This window comes from Furipterus horrens, unplaced genomic scaffold (genome assembly GCF_987537825.1).
Source record: "Furipterus horrens unplaced genomic scaffold, mFurHor1.1.pri manual_scaffold_6, whole genome shotgun sequence".
Classification (NCBI taxonomy): Eukaryota; Metazoa; Chordata; class Mammalia; order Chiroptera; family Furipteridae; genus Furipterus; species Furipterus horrens.
The window spans coordinates 59788548-59800530 of NW_028327176.1; the positions used below are offsets into that span (position 1 = coordinate 59788548).

General features: G+C 39.2%; 1 pseudogene; it reads right to left on the minus strand.

The window, feature by feature from the left end:
- Positions 1-6847: 6847 nt before the first annotated feature.
- Positions 6848-8896, minus strand: LOC150006297 (ribosomal biogenesis protein LAS1L-like; annotated as a pseudogene).
- Between the last annotated feature and the right edge of the window lie 3087 nt (positions 8897-11983).

Consider the following 11983-nt stretch of genomic DNA (forward strand, 5'->3'; position numbering starts at 1 on the left):
GGTTTCTGCATAGAAATCTGCTTACAGCCTCATGAGAGTTTCCTCATATAGAATGGGTCATTTTACTGTTGTTACTTTCAAAATTATCTCTTTGTCCTTGACTTTTAACATTTTGATTAAAATATGTCTTGGGGTAATCTTCTTTGGTTTGATCTTGCTTGGGATCTTTTGAGTATCTTGTACCTGATTGTTCATTTCTTTTTCTAGGTTTGGGAAATTTTCAAATGTTATTTCTTTAAATGATGTTTTAGCACCTTTTTCTCTTTCCTTCCTTTGGGACTTCCATAATGTAAATGGTCATTTGCTTCATGGTGTCCTATAATTCATGTAGATTTTATTAATTCTTTGTCATTTATGTATTTATTTATTTTTCTTGCTCTACCTGGTTCATTACTTTGATTTATCTTCGTTTGCTAAATCTTTATTTTGAATTTTCAAGTTGGTTGTGGAAGCTCTCAACTGAGATTTTTAGTTCTGTCATTGTATTCTTTAGCTCCAGGATTTTTGTTTTCTTTTATGGTTTTTTTTTTTTTACATTGAATTTCTCATTTTGTTTCTGCATTGTTTTCACTTTTTTTTAGTTGAACTGTGTTCTCCTTCATTTCATTAAGCTTCTTTAAAATTATTGTTTTGAATTCTTTGTCAAAAAATTTGTAGATTTTTATTTACTTAATGCCAGTTACTGGAGCTTTAATAGTTTTATTTTGTGGTTTTATATTTGCCAAGCTTTTTAAATAATTAATGTAGTTTTATCTTGGTCTCTGCACACTCTGAAAGAGCAAACGCTTGTTCAAGTGTTTATATATGGGTTTCAGCAGATAAAGACCTTCTCTTATCTGTTACATCAGCTGTTGGGGTCACCTCCAGAATTGCATTGTGCTAGGTTGAAGCTGGTTATCATGATGTTTCTGGGTTTGCAGTGGGGTCTACTGTTGGCAGGCTTGTTACCAGGGCTATGGCAGATGTAGATTCTCTCTGGTCTCTGGGTGGATGGGACTGTTTCTAGTCACTTGTTCAACAGGGTGGTATTGGAATAAGAATATGCTTCATGTTTCACAGTTGGTTCATCAGACAGCAGGTCTATTACCAGTTGTGTGGCAGGTGTGGTTCCTGCTACTTCCCTGAGATGTCTGCGCCATGGTTACTGGTTATGCCCCTGGGTGAGTAAAACTGGATCTGGATTGTGACTTAGACTGGAATCAAACCCCAGGGCTGTATGAGATTCTACAGCTCGTATTTAGCTGCAGACCTCGCTCTGAAAACACGAATGGACATGTGTCCCACCAGGTTGCTGGGCAGGCTAGACTTGTTCCTGACTATGAGTGGAGTAACTGGAGTCAAGTAGAGGGACCTTTCAGAATTTTCTGAGGCACAGATGGGAGTGTCTCCCACTTGTTCCCTGGATCACCAATACTGTTTATAGATTATGGCTAAGAGGGGCTGGAATTGAACATCAGATCCTTTTAGGACCTCCAGGAGCATAGACAAGGGTGTCTTCCACTGAATCCCTAGGCTGCCAGGTCTATTGCTTAAATGCATCTGTGATGTGCTTGGAGCCTAGTACAGGGCTCTTTAGCATCTCCAGATGTGCACAGGCATACTATGCCCATTGGACTGGTCACAGACTTTGGTTAGAAGAGGTTAAAGCCATATATAGGGTCTTTATAGAATTGCAAGGGTTGCAGATGGGAATGTCTACTACTGGAACCCTGGATCTTCAGGATTCCTGGAAGACTGTGACTGGGATGGGCTCAAGCCCAGTTATAAGGATCCTTTAGAATCTACAGTCTGACTGTGTTTGGTTCACTTACTTTCAGGGGCTCTTGGACTACAACCAAGAGCCTACAGCTGGTTAATGGCCATGTCAGTGCCTGCAGCCTGTTCTAAGTTATATGTCTATTACCCAGGGCACAAGTGGGCATAACTCCTTTGTCCCTTGGAGTATGGTACTGGTGACAAGATCATTGAAAATGGGTCTGAGATCAATTCTTCACAGTTAGAGAGTTGTTTCTAGGTCTACAGTGTATAGCTGGAACTACAGTTGGTGAATCAGCTACTTAGGCCTGAGGCTGCCTTATCAAAATGACTCTCCTTGGTCTAGGGCTACACTGGAATTTCAGTCTCTTACCTGGATCCCAATATTCCTATGAAGTCACTTTTGTCTGTTGATGGATGTCAAATTATTGTTGTTGGGAGCAAGGGTAGATGTACAAGGGACATATTATCCAATAGTTTTAATATAGTTTAATCAGTGTTTTATGTAACTGTTTTCTTTTTTTAAATTAGCACCTTGTTGTGATTATTTTTATATAATTAAGAATTTTCATATTATTTGTTATAGTTATTTTATATCTCATTGAACAGATAGATATTTATTATTAATTATTCACTCAAGCATTATTTATTCAGTGACCACTATGATGCAGGCACTTTTCTAGACATCTAATATAACAGTGAGGCAGAAATAAAAATAAATAGAAAGATAGATAAATGAAAAAAAAATCTCTATCCTCAAAGAGCTCACATGAAAATGTAAAGTCATTATAAGTCCAAAAGTGGCAAGTATTATGGAGAAAAACAAACCAATGTACTAAAAAATGGTAGTAAGAGGAAATGGTGTGGAGTTGATATTTTATAGAGAAGACTTCACTGATAAAATGATGCTTACAAAGAGATCTAAAGAAAGTGATTGAATGAGTCATGTGGACATCTTGCATGAAATAATTTCAGGCAAATGGAGGTCCTTGAAAAGAAAATGTCCTAATCAAATTGCCCAAAATCTACCTGTAAGGATAAAGTGAAGAAAATAAGTTTACAGTGGTTGAAGTAGGGTAGAGTATGTAAGTTCTTGTAGGATTTTTAAAAACTTAATAGGAAGGCAGAAGTCATTGGAGATGATGAGACATGTGTGTGACATAATTTGACATGTTTTAAAAGAATATCCCAGCTGCTAAGTTGAAAATAAATTTGAGGAAGACAAAGAAGACCAGTTAAACTACTATTACAATGACCCATGTAGGAGATTATGGTAATTTAGACCATGTAGTAGGTTAGAATGGTCAGATTATATGTCTGTTTTGAGGTTTAAGGTTTAAAGATGGGATGTAAAAGAAGCAAAAGATGAAAAAAATGAGGCAGGATTAAGTTAGAGGAGTGCATGAGTGTATGAACTAGAGTACAGAATACAGTGCTAGAATAAAGACACCTAAAATAGTGGTTTAATGGAGAGGCTTATTTTTATCATACAAAGCATTGTGGAGGAATTCCCCTCAGGGATGGAAAGATGTTTCTGCTCCAAGGGTGACTGTGGGGTCCAGATTTGTTTCAGTCTCATTGATGCATAATTTTCCAAGGGTTTGTCTTGTTTCTCATGAGTAGAACTTCCTCTCATATCTCAAGCCCAGCCCACAGTAAAGGTATTAGGAAATTTCAAAACAAATAGCTTTTTCTTTAAGGAGTTGACCTGGAGGTTGAAGATGTCTCTTCCATTGGCATTCAAATAGCCATAGTTTTATTTTATAGTAACAGTTAGCAGAAAGAAAAGATGATAACATGAATACAGTTGAACCTTGAACCATATGGGTTTGACCAACGTAGGCCCACTTTATGAGAATATTTAAAATAAATATGCTGAAAAAATTGTGTAGATTTTTGGCAATTAAAAAAAAATAGCTCTGACAAACCACACAGCCTAGAACTATCAAAGAAAGCAAGAAAAAATTGGGTATGTCATGGATGCAAAAAATATATGAGTAGATATTAGTCTATTTTATTATTTACTGCCAAAAAATAAACACAAATCTATTATATAAAGTTAAAATTGATCAAAACTTATGCACACAAACACAGACCATACATGATGTTATTTTCAGTCAAGAGAAATGTAAACAAATGTAAACATGGAGTATTAAATCATAACTCCATAAAATTAACTATAGTATACACTGTACTATTATAATTTTATAGCCTCATCCTATTGCTAGTGCAGTGAGCTCAAGTTTGCAAGTATCCATTTAAAATCTCACATAATGCTATTCTTTGGAAAAGTAGTTTGTCTTTCCAATAAACTACATATTGCAGTAAAGAGTGATTGTTTGCAGTTCTCATGCATTTTTCATCATCTTTAGTGCAACACTGTAAACCTTGAATAACATCATTGGGCTCATATGAAGTGCCAGTAGAGATTCTGAGAGTGCTCCCAAGAAACAGAAAAGCCATGACATTATAAGAAAAAGTTGAACTGCTTGATAGGTATCATAGATTGAGGTGTGAAGCTCCAGTTGCTCACCATTTGAGAATAAATGAAACCAGTGCAAGGACCATTGTAAGAAAAGAAAAGGAAAATTGTGAAGCATCACTACCACAATAGCAGCAGGCAAGAAAACCTTGAACTTTTTATGAACTACCTCTTTATCTTGTATTGACAATGCAGCTTTATTGGGGTGCAGGATAACTATGAGAAAGAGAAACCTATAGACCTGATATGATTCAAGAAAAAACAGTCATTGTTTGATGACATAAAGCAGTAGAAAGGTGAGGGGCCTAAAGCTAGATAATTTAATGCCAGCAAAGACTGTTTTAATAATTTTAGAAAGAGCTTTGACTTAAAAAATGTCAAATAACCTTAAAAAGAAGCTTCTGCCAACCAAGAAGCTGCAGAATATTTCCCGGACCCATTAAGAAAATCATTGAGGAAAATGATATCTTCCTGAACAGGTGTTTAATGCAGACAAAAGTGCCCTATTCTGGGCTGTGATCGGGGCGGGGGGTGGGGAGGGAATGGGGATGTCGCAAAAGACATGAATTAGTAAAGAAGAGAAGTGAGCCTGAGGATATAAGGCAGGAAGGGACAGGGTAACCCTACTGTTTTGTGTAAATGCAGTCAGGTTTATGTTCAGGACTGCCTTTGTTTATTAAGTTGTTAACCCCTGAGCCTTAAAGGGAAAAGATAAACACCAGCTGCCACTCTTGCAGCTGTACAGCAAGAAGGCTTGGACAAGGAGAGCACTTCTTCTGGACTGGTTCCATTGATGCTCTGTCCCTGAAGTCAGGAAGTGCCTTGTCTGTGATGGATTGCACTTTAAAGTTCTTTTAATTTTAGAGTATGTTCCTGGCTGCCCAGAACCCCATGAGTTCAACACTGAGGGTGTCAAAGTGGTCTACTTGCCTCCGAACAAAACATTCATAATTAGCTTCTAGATAAAGGGGTCACAAGGATCTTTAAAGCTTAGTACACATGGTACTTATTGGAAAACATTGGTAATCCTATGGAAGAGAACCCTGATAGAGAAAACATTGTATAATGTCTAGAAGAATTATATCACTGAAGTTGCCATTGTTGTTTTAGAGAAAACCATGAGAGCTATCATGCTCAAAACTAATTTCTGCTGGAGAAAACACTATGTCCAGGTGGTGTGCATGACTTCAAAGAATTTATGATGAAGCCAATCAAAGAACTCATGAAAGAGGTTGTGGATATAGCAAAAAAGGTCAGGAGTGAAGAATTTTAAGATGTGAATCTGGGAAAAATTCAAGAGGTAAAAGATGCCCCACCAGAGGACTTAACAGAAGATAGTCATGATGGAGATAAGCACTCCTAAACCAGTGCCAGATGAGGAAGAACATCTTGAAGAAGCAGAGCCAAAGAACAAAATGATATTTTGGCATAAGAGCTCTGATTATTCAAGACTGCTTCTGACTTTCTTTATGACATGAATCCTCTATGGTACAGGCACTGAAACTAAAGCAAATAGTGGAAGAATCAGTACTGTATAGAAAAAATTTTAGAGAAATGAAAAGGCAAAGTCAGACAGAAATTACAGTGGATTTCTAAAAATTACAATGAATTTTTCTAAATTTACACCAAGTGTGCCTACCTTTCCTGCTGCCCCTCCACCTCCTCCATCTCTTCCACCTCTGTATTCCTGAGACAGCAAGACAAACCCTCCTCTTCCTCTTCCTCCACAGCCTACTCAATGTGAAAACAATGAACATGAAGACCTTATGATGATTCACTTCCAATTAATGTAAATACTCATCATGCCATACAGTTAATAAATTTATCTGTTGTGTATGTGTGTGTGTCTTCATGTAAAAATCTAATAACCATTCAGAAAGAACTGTATGAGATGTTTTTGCATCATCATCATCATCATTGACTAGTATTCCATGTGAAAGTATCATGTGCAAGACCTGTATGGAAGTGGATAGCTTATCCTTACAGGGGTATAAGGTGAGCTATATTTCATATAAAATTAATGTGTTACTTTTCATACTGTTTTATAACATTTTTCCAAAGAATTACATTACCATACTGTGTGCCTCTCTCTCTCTCATAATTGGAGAAACTGTGTATCAGCCTAACATCACAGTTAAGTGATTTTCTAAAATACATAATAATGTTTCTAATACTCTATTATGAATATGACAGTAATACTGTATGCCATAAATTTTTATAACCATTCATTAGGGTATAGGCTAAGATTCTATGAAGCAAGTATACCAATTACATTAGGCTATCATAAAGCAATCACATTGCTGCTTCTTTGTTATCAATGCCTGAATTATTATAACATAAATAAATATGAATTTATTTTTACATTATCCTTCCATTTTTTGATTTCTAGTGTTAGTAAAATATATAAAACTTATTTATATCATATAAGGCAATATTTTTAACAGTTTCCTGTCTATTGTTTTTAAAAACAGCAACAACAAAAGAATCAAAATGACATTGTGGTGAAACATGAACACTGAGCTGATGTGGCTGACAAGGACTGTCTCTCAGGTTGCTTCAGGGAACATCAGGTGCACTGAGGCGTGGGAACCTGCCTCAGCAGAGATGGTACTAGGGTGGACTCACAAGAGCTGCAGAACAGTGCAGCTGACGCTGGCTCCAGAAAAGGCCCTCCAAGTTGTCACTTCCATTGTTACAGTTGCCACTGCTGATGCCACTGTTCAAGCCCAGGGTGTCAATTTTGCATGTTGGGAGTTGCAGCTGCTACTATAGCACAGGCTGGTCCAAAAGATACATGGCGCCATAATTCTGCTGGGTCCTCAGTCTGACCTGACATTAGGTCAGGTCACCTTCTGAACTAACTTGCCATGCAGAAGCCTGGAGCTCCTATTTCTGGGCCAGGAGCCTGGCATTCTTGGCAGTGGGGGGACTCCTCCCCCAACTAGAAAGGCCTCACCTCCATTCTGTCTTCCTTCTTATCATCTTTATCCTCCTCCCAGTTCTCTTGGTCATCATCCTTTTCTTCCTCCTCTACCTGGTCTTCCAAGACCTCTTTCCTCTTCTCATCTTTCTTGGCATCATTAAGGCTGTCCTCCTTCTGCTGCTGGGCTTCTCCTTCAGGCCTGGAGCTGGAACCAGCTGGAACCAGTACAGGCTGTCCAGTGTGTATGCAGACTTTTCCCAATGTGGGAGGCCTCTGAGTCCTCCTGCACTAGGCTGATTTTTCCATTCTGGTTATAAATGGAACAGATGGCAGCAGCTTCTCCTGCTTCTCATCTGAAAGGATGAGCTGATCTTCCAAGCAGGACTCAACCATTCATGGCCAGTCAAGGGATGCAGAGCAGTTGAATAGCCTCCAGCTCTTTCTTGCTTCCCACTGGACTGCAGAAAATTGGCGAGCATTCTGTCCAGTCTTGGTGTTAGCCAGGATCAGTTCAACAGGCCATTGAGGATGTAGTTGGGCCAGATCCCATTGTTCTCCAAGGCTGACAACTTGGGGAGCATCCTCTCTAGCAGGGCTTGGGTCAAGGCCTGGAAGTGCAGGCCCCTGAGCAGGGGTTGCCAAAATTGAGAGAATGGCTTTGGTACCAGGATAGCATGCAAGTCTATGTTTTCATCATACTCTATAGCTGCAAAGCTGCTATAAAGTATGATTCACATGTGGGGATGAGAAAACCATCAACCAGTAAAGCATCCAGCACAGCTTCCCTGTTCTCCCATGTAATGCCCTGGAGTTCTGCCAGCATGCAGTCTACAGGTGGGGAGAGGTGATTTCATGCCTCCATGGCCCAAGGTAAATGCCTAAATTTCTCCAGCATCTTAAACTGCTCCTCTTTGTATAAAACCAGTAGTTCTTGGACTTTTTAATATAGCTCTATATGTCTCCAAACTTTTTCCAAATGCACATCAACCTTTGTGTCATCTAGACTGCCTCCATCAGCTCTGTCATCCAGCTCTGCACTTTTTCTCTCATTCTCACGCTTTGGTTTCTATTCTGTGATGTCACCAATAATGTTCTTTAATTCCTCTTGGTTGTCTTTATCTGCCTCTTCCTTGCCTTCCTCCAACTCCTAGGTCTCTTTCAGGCTGTACTCCTGTCAATGGCACCAGTACAGTGGTTTTCAACCTCCCTAATGCCGCAACCCTTTAATACAGTTCCTCATGTTGTGGTGACCCCCAACCATAACTAAAGCATAGTGATTAATCACAAAAACAATATGTAACTATATATGTTTTCTGGTGGTCTTAGGTGACCCCTGTGAAAGGGTCGTTCGACCCCCAAAGGGGTTGCGACCTACAGGTTGAGAACTGCTGCCCAGTAGGTCTTCTGGAGTCACCTCAGAACTAAATAGCAACCTCTGCCACAGTCTTTTATATGGGGAATATTCTTGCGGGTCAATTCACAGTGAAATTCTGCAGTCCAATCTGGATCGTTCATCTCCTGAGCCAGAAACTTGAGGGAGACCGTGATAGACTTTGTCTTCCTCTCAAAAGAAGAATCACAAACTTGACCAGTCCTATGTCACAGAGCAGTCTTAAGTTCATCAGCTCCCAAGCCACCAGTTACATCCAAGCGTTTACAGCGTACCAGGTCAGCAGCAGAAGCCACCGCCAGGGGGAGTCCTCCAAGCAGTGATGCAGTTCAGCACTTACCGCCATAATTTATGCTCGTCACAAAACATATACACTGTCACCTGATCCCACCGAGCCAGGTGACTATGATGCGCTGGGCCCAGAGGGATGGCAACATTTTTTTCTATGTCACACTTCCCACACCACGCAGTCCTCACACAAGAACCCAGACCTGACCCAGCACCCATTCCTACTGCATACTCTGCTAGATGCCAAGCCTTGCGTTGCGACACTCAGCAGAGCCCTCAGCTCAACGTGTTAGCCTCACACTGAACAGCCACCACACCAGCAGCCAATGGGAGGGTGTGATCATGACACAAGCCCATCCTTAGCATTAGTGTAACAAATCAGAACCTGAGAGCTGAGGACTACCAAACCACCAGTTGAGGATACTGCCTCTTCAGCCGGAAGTGTTCTTTTCCCAAAGCAAATGCGCCAGCTACCAGTCTTGGGACACTAGGCTCTGATAATTCCTTGGTTGCAAACGAGTCTGTGCCCCAGACCCCGAGGTATGTCTGGAGGGTAGAAGTAATTTTTGTTTGTGCCCCCTGGCGGGCAAGGGAGAGATTGTGTTTATCCTACAAATGCGCTTACAGTTTGATTGCCTGCAATCAGCACTTGACTCAGTAAAACTCAATGGACACTGAAGTAAGACTGCATTTTTAGTCATCCGATCTTGCTTATAGCAACTCTGAACAAAATCATTTGTTTCTAGAGGGCTGCATTAGCCTCTTGTCAGGGTGCTAGTTTTCTTTTTTACACTGGTTTGAATGTCAACCAGCACAATTATTCCTTTAAAGAATCAAAGACACAAATTATCAGATCAACTACACATGTTATATTTCTTTATAACTACCTTCATAACCTTATATCTGCTAAATAAAAGGGAAGGTCAGCCAAAACATTTAAATATAGCACTGTTACCCATAGTAAAAAAAATGGAACTGAACAGAGATTATTAATAATAAGCCTCAAAAGACATAATGAATTGCTTAATCTAATGGCTTCCATTAATTATCAGACCAAAAGCACAGCTGAAATTACAACCTGAGTTGAAATCTCAGTAGAGAGCTTCACTTTATATTATTTTAAGACTGCTAAAATACTGACTTAAGTCTTTCTTGATTAGAATATGGGCAAAATAAAAAATTAGATAAATAAATTTCTTAAATGTAGCATGGTAACATGCTATATTCTTGTCAAGAGACCGTGTGAAGGAATTGTTTGAACATTTTATTTTAAGTAATTTTTAATTCATATGCACTTGTAGGAAATACTGCAGAGATCCCATATAGCCTTACTGACTTTCCAACAATGGTAACATCTTGCCAAATTCTAATAAAAAGACAAAACCAGAATATTGTTACCCATCTAATCAAGATTCTAGAACCACTAGGATTTCTGGTGTTGTCTTTTTATATTCATATTTATCTATATTTCATACCCACCCACCTGAGTTCTGAAACTTTGGAAGTCATTAATACAGTCTACATTTCTGTATTCTTTATTTTAAAAATATTATATATGTGAAATTATACTGTATGTAACTACTATATAGCCTTTTTTTAAAGTATATTTTATTGGTTATGTTGTTACAGAAGTCCTATTTTTTTTTCCTCTGCTCCCCTCTGCCCAGACCCTCCCGTCCCTCCAGCAATCCCACCCCCCTTAGTTCATGTCCATGGGTCATGCATATAAGTTATTTGGCTTCACCCTTTCCTATATTATTCTTAACTTCCCCCTGTCTATTTTGTACCAACCAATTATGCTTCTTAATCCCTGCACCATTTCCTCATCTTCCCCCACTCAGCTGATAACCTTACAAATGATCCCCATACCTATGATTCTGTTCCTATTCTTGTTTGCTTAGTTAGATTTTGTTTTTATTTTTTAGATTCAGTTGTTGATAGTTGTGAGTTTTTTTGTCATTTTAATGTTCTTAAGTAAATCCCTTCAACATTTCATATAATAATGGCTTGGTGTTGATGAACTCTGTTAGCTTTACCTTGTCTGGGAAGCACTTTATCAGTCCTTCTATTCTAAATGATAGCTTTGCTGGATAGAGTTATTTTGGTTGTAAGTCCTTGCTTTTCATCACTTTGAATACTTCTAGCCACTCCCTTCTTGCCTGCAAAGTGTCTTTTGATAAATCAGCTGATAGTCATATGGGAACTCCTTTGTAGATAACTCTCTGCTTTTCTCTTGCTGTTTTAAGGTTCTCTCTTTATCTTTAAACTTTGCCGTTTTAATTATGATGTCTCTTGGTGTGGTCCTCTTTGGGTCTGGCTTGTTTAGGACTCTCTGTGCTTCTTGAATTTTATGTCTATTTTCTTTAGCCAAGTTTGGTGAGTTTTCCTTCATTATTTTCTCACATAAGCTTTCAATTTCTTGCTTTTCCTCTTCTCCTTCTGGTACCCCCATGATTTGGATGTTGGCACGTTTAAAGTTGTCCCAGAGGTTCCTAAGCCTCTCCTCATTTTTTTTTCTATTCCTGTTTCCTCATTCTGTATTGGTTGACTGTTTTTTTCTTCCTTATGTCCCAAATCGTTTATTTGACCCCTAGTTTCTTTCCCTTCACCATTGGTTTCGTGTAAATTTTCCTTCATTTCATTTAACATAGCCTTCACTTCATCCCTTATGAATTTGCTGTACTTTAGCATATCTGCCAAGCCTGTGAGCATCTTTATCACCAGTGTTTTGAACTATATGTCTGTTAGGTTGGCTATCCCCTCATCTGTGAGGTTGGCTATTTTCTCGTCACTTAGTTCTCCCACTGGAACCTTGATCTGTTCCCCCTTTTTGTCCATATTTCTCTTTCTCCTCATCTTGACAGGCTCCTGTATTTGTTTGCCTCTGTGTCTTCAGTAGAGCTGTCACTCTTGTTATATTTTAAGCGGCAGAGCCTTAGGGATTCGTCAGTACAGGGCAATCTGTTTCACCACGTTGTGGCACTCTATGTGGGGGAAGGATCTGAGAAAGAACAATGCCACTTGCTCAGCAGTCGCCCCTTTTCCAGGTACTTCTCCCACTTCTGTATGGAACTGGCATCTCTCTAGCTGTTGCACTGGCCATTGTTCCCAGAGTGGGTGGGTCTGTGGACATTATAGGACTGTG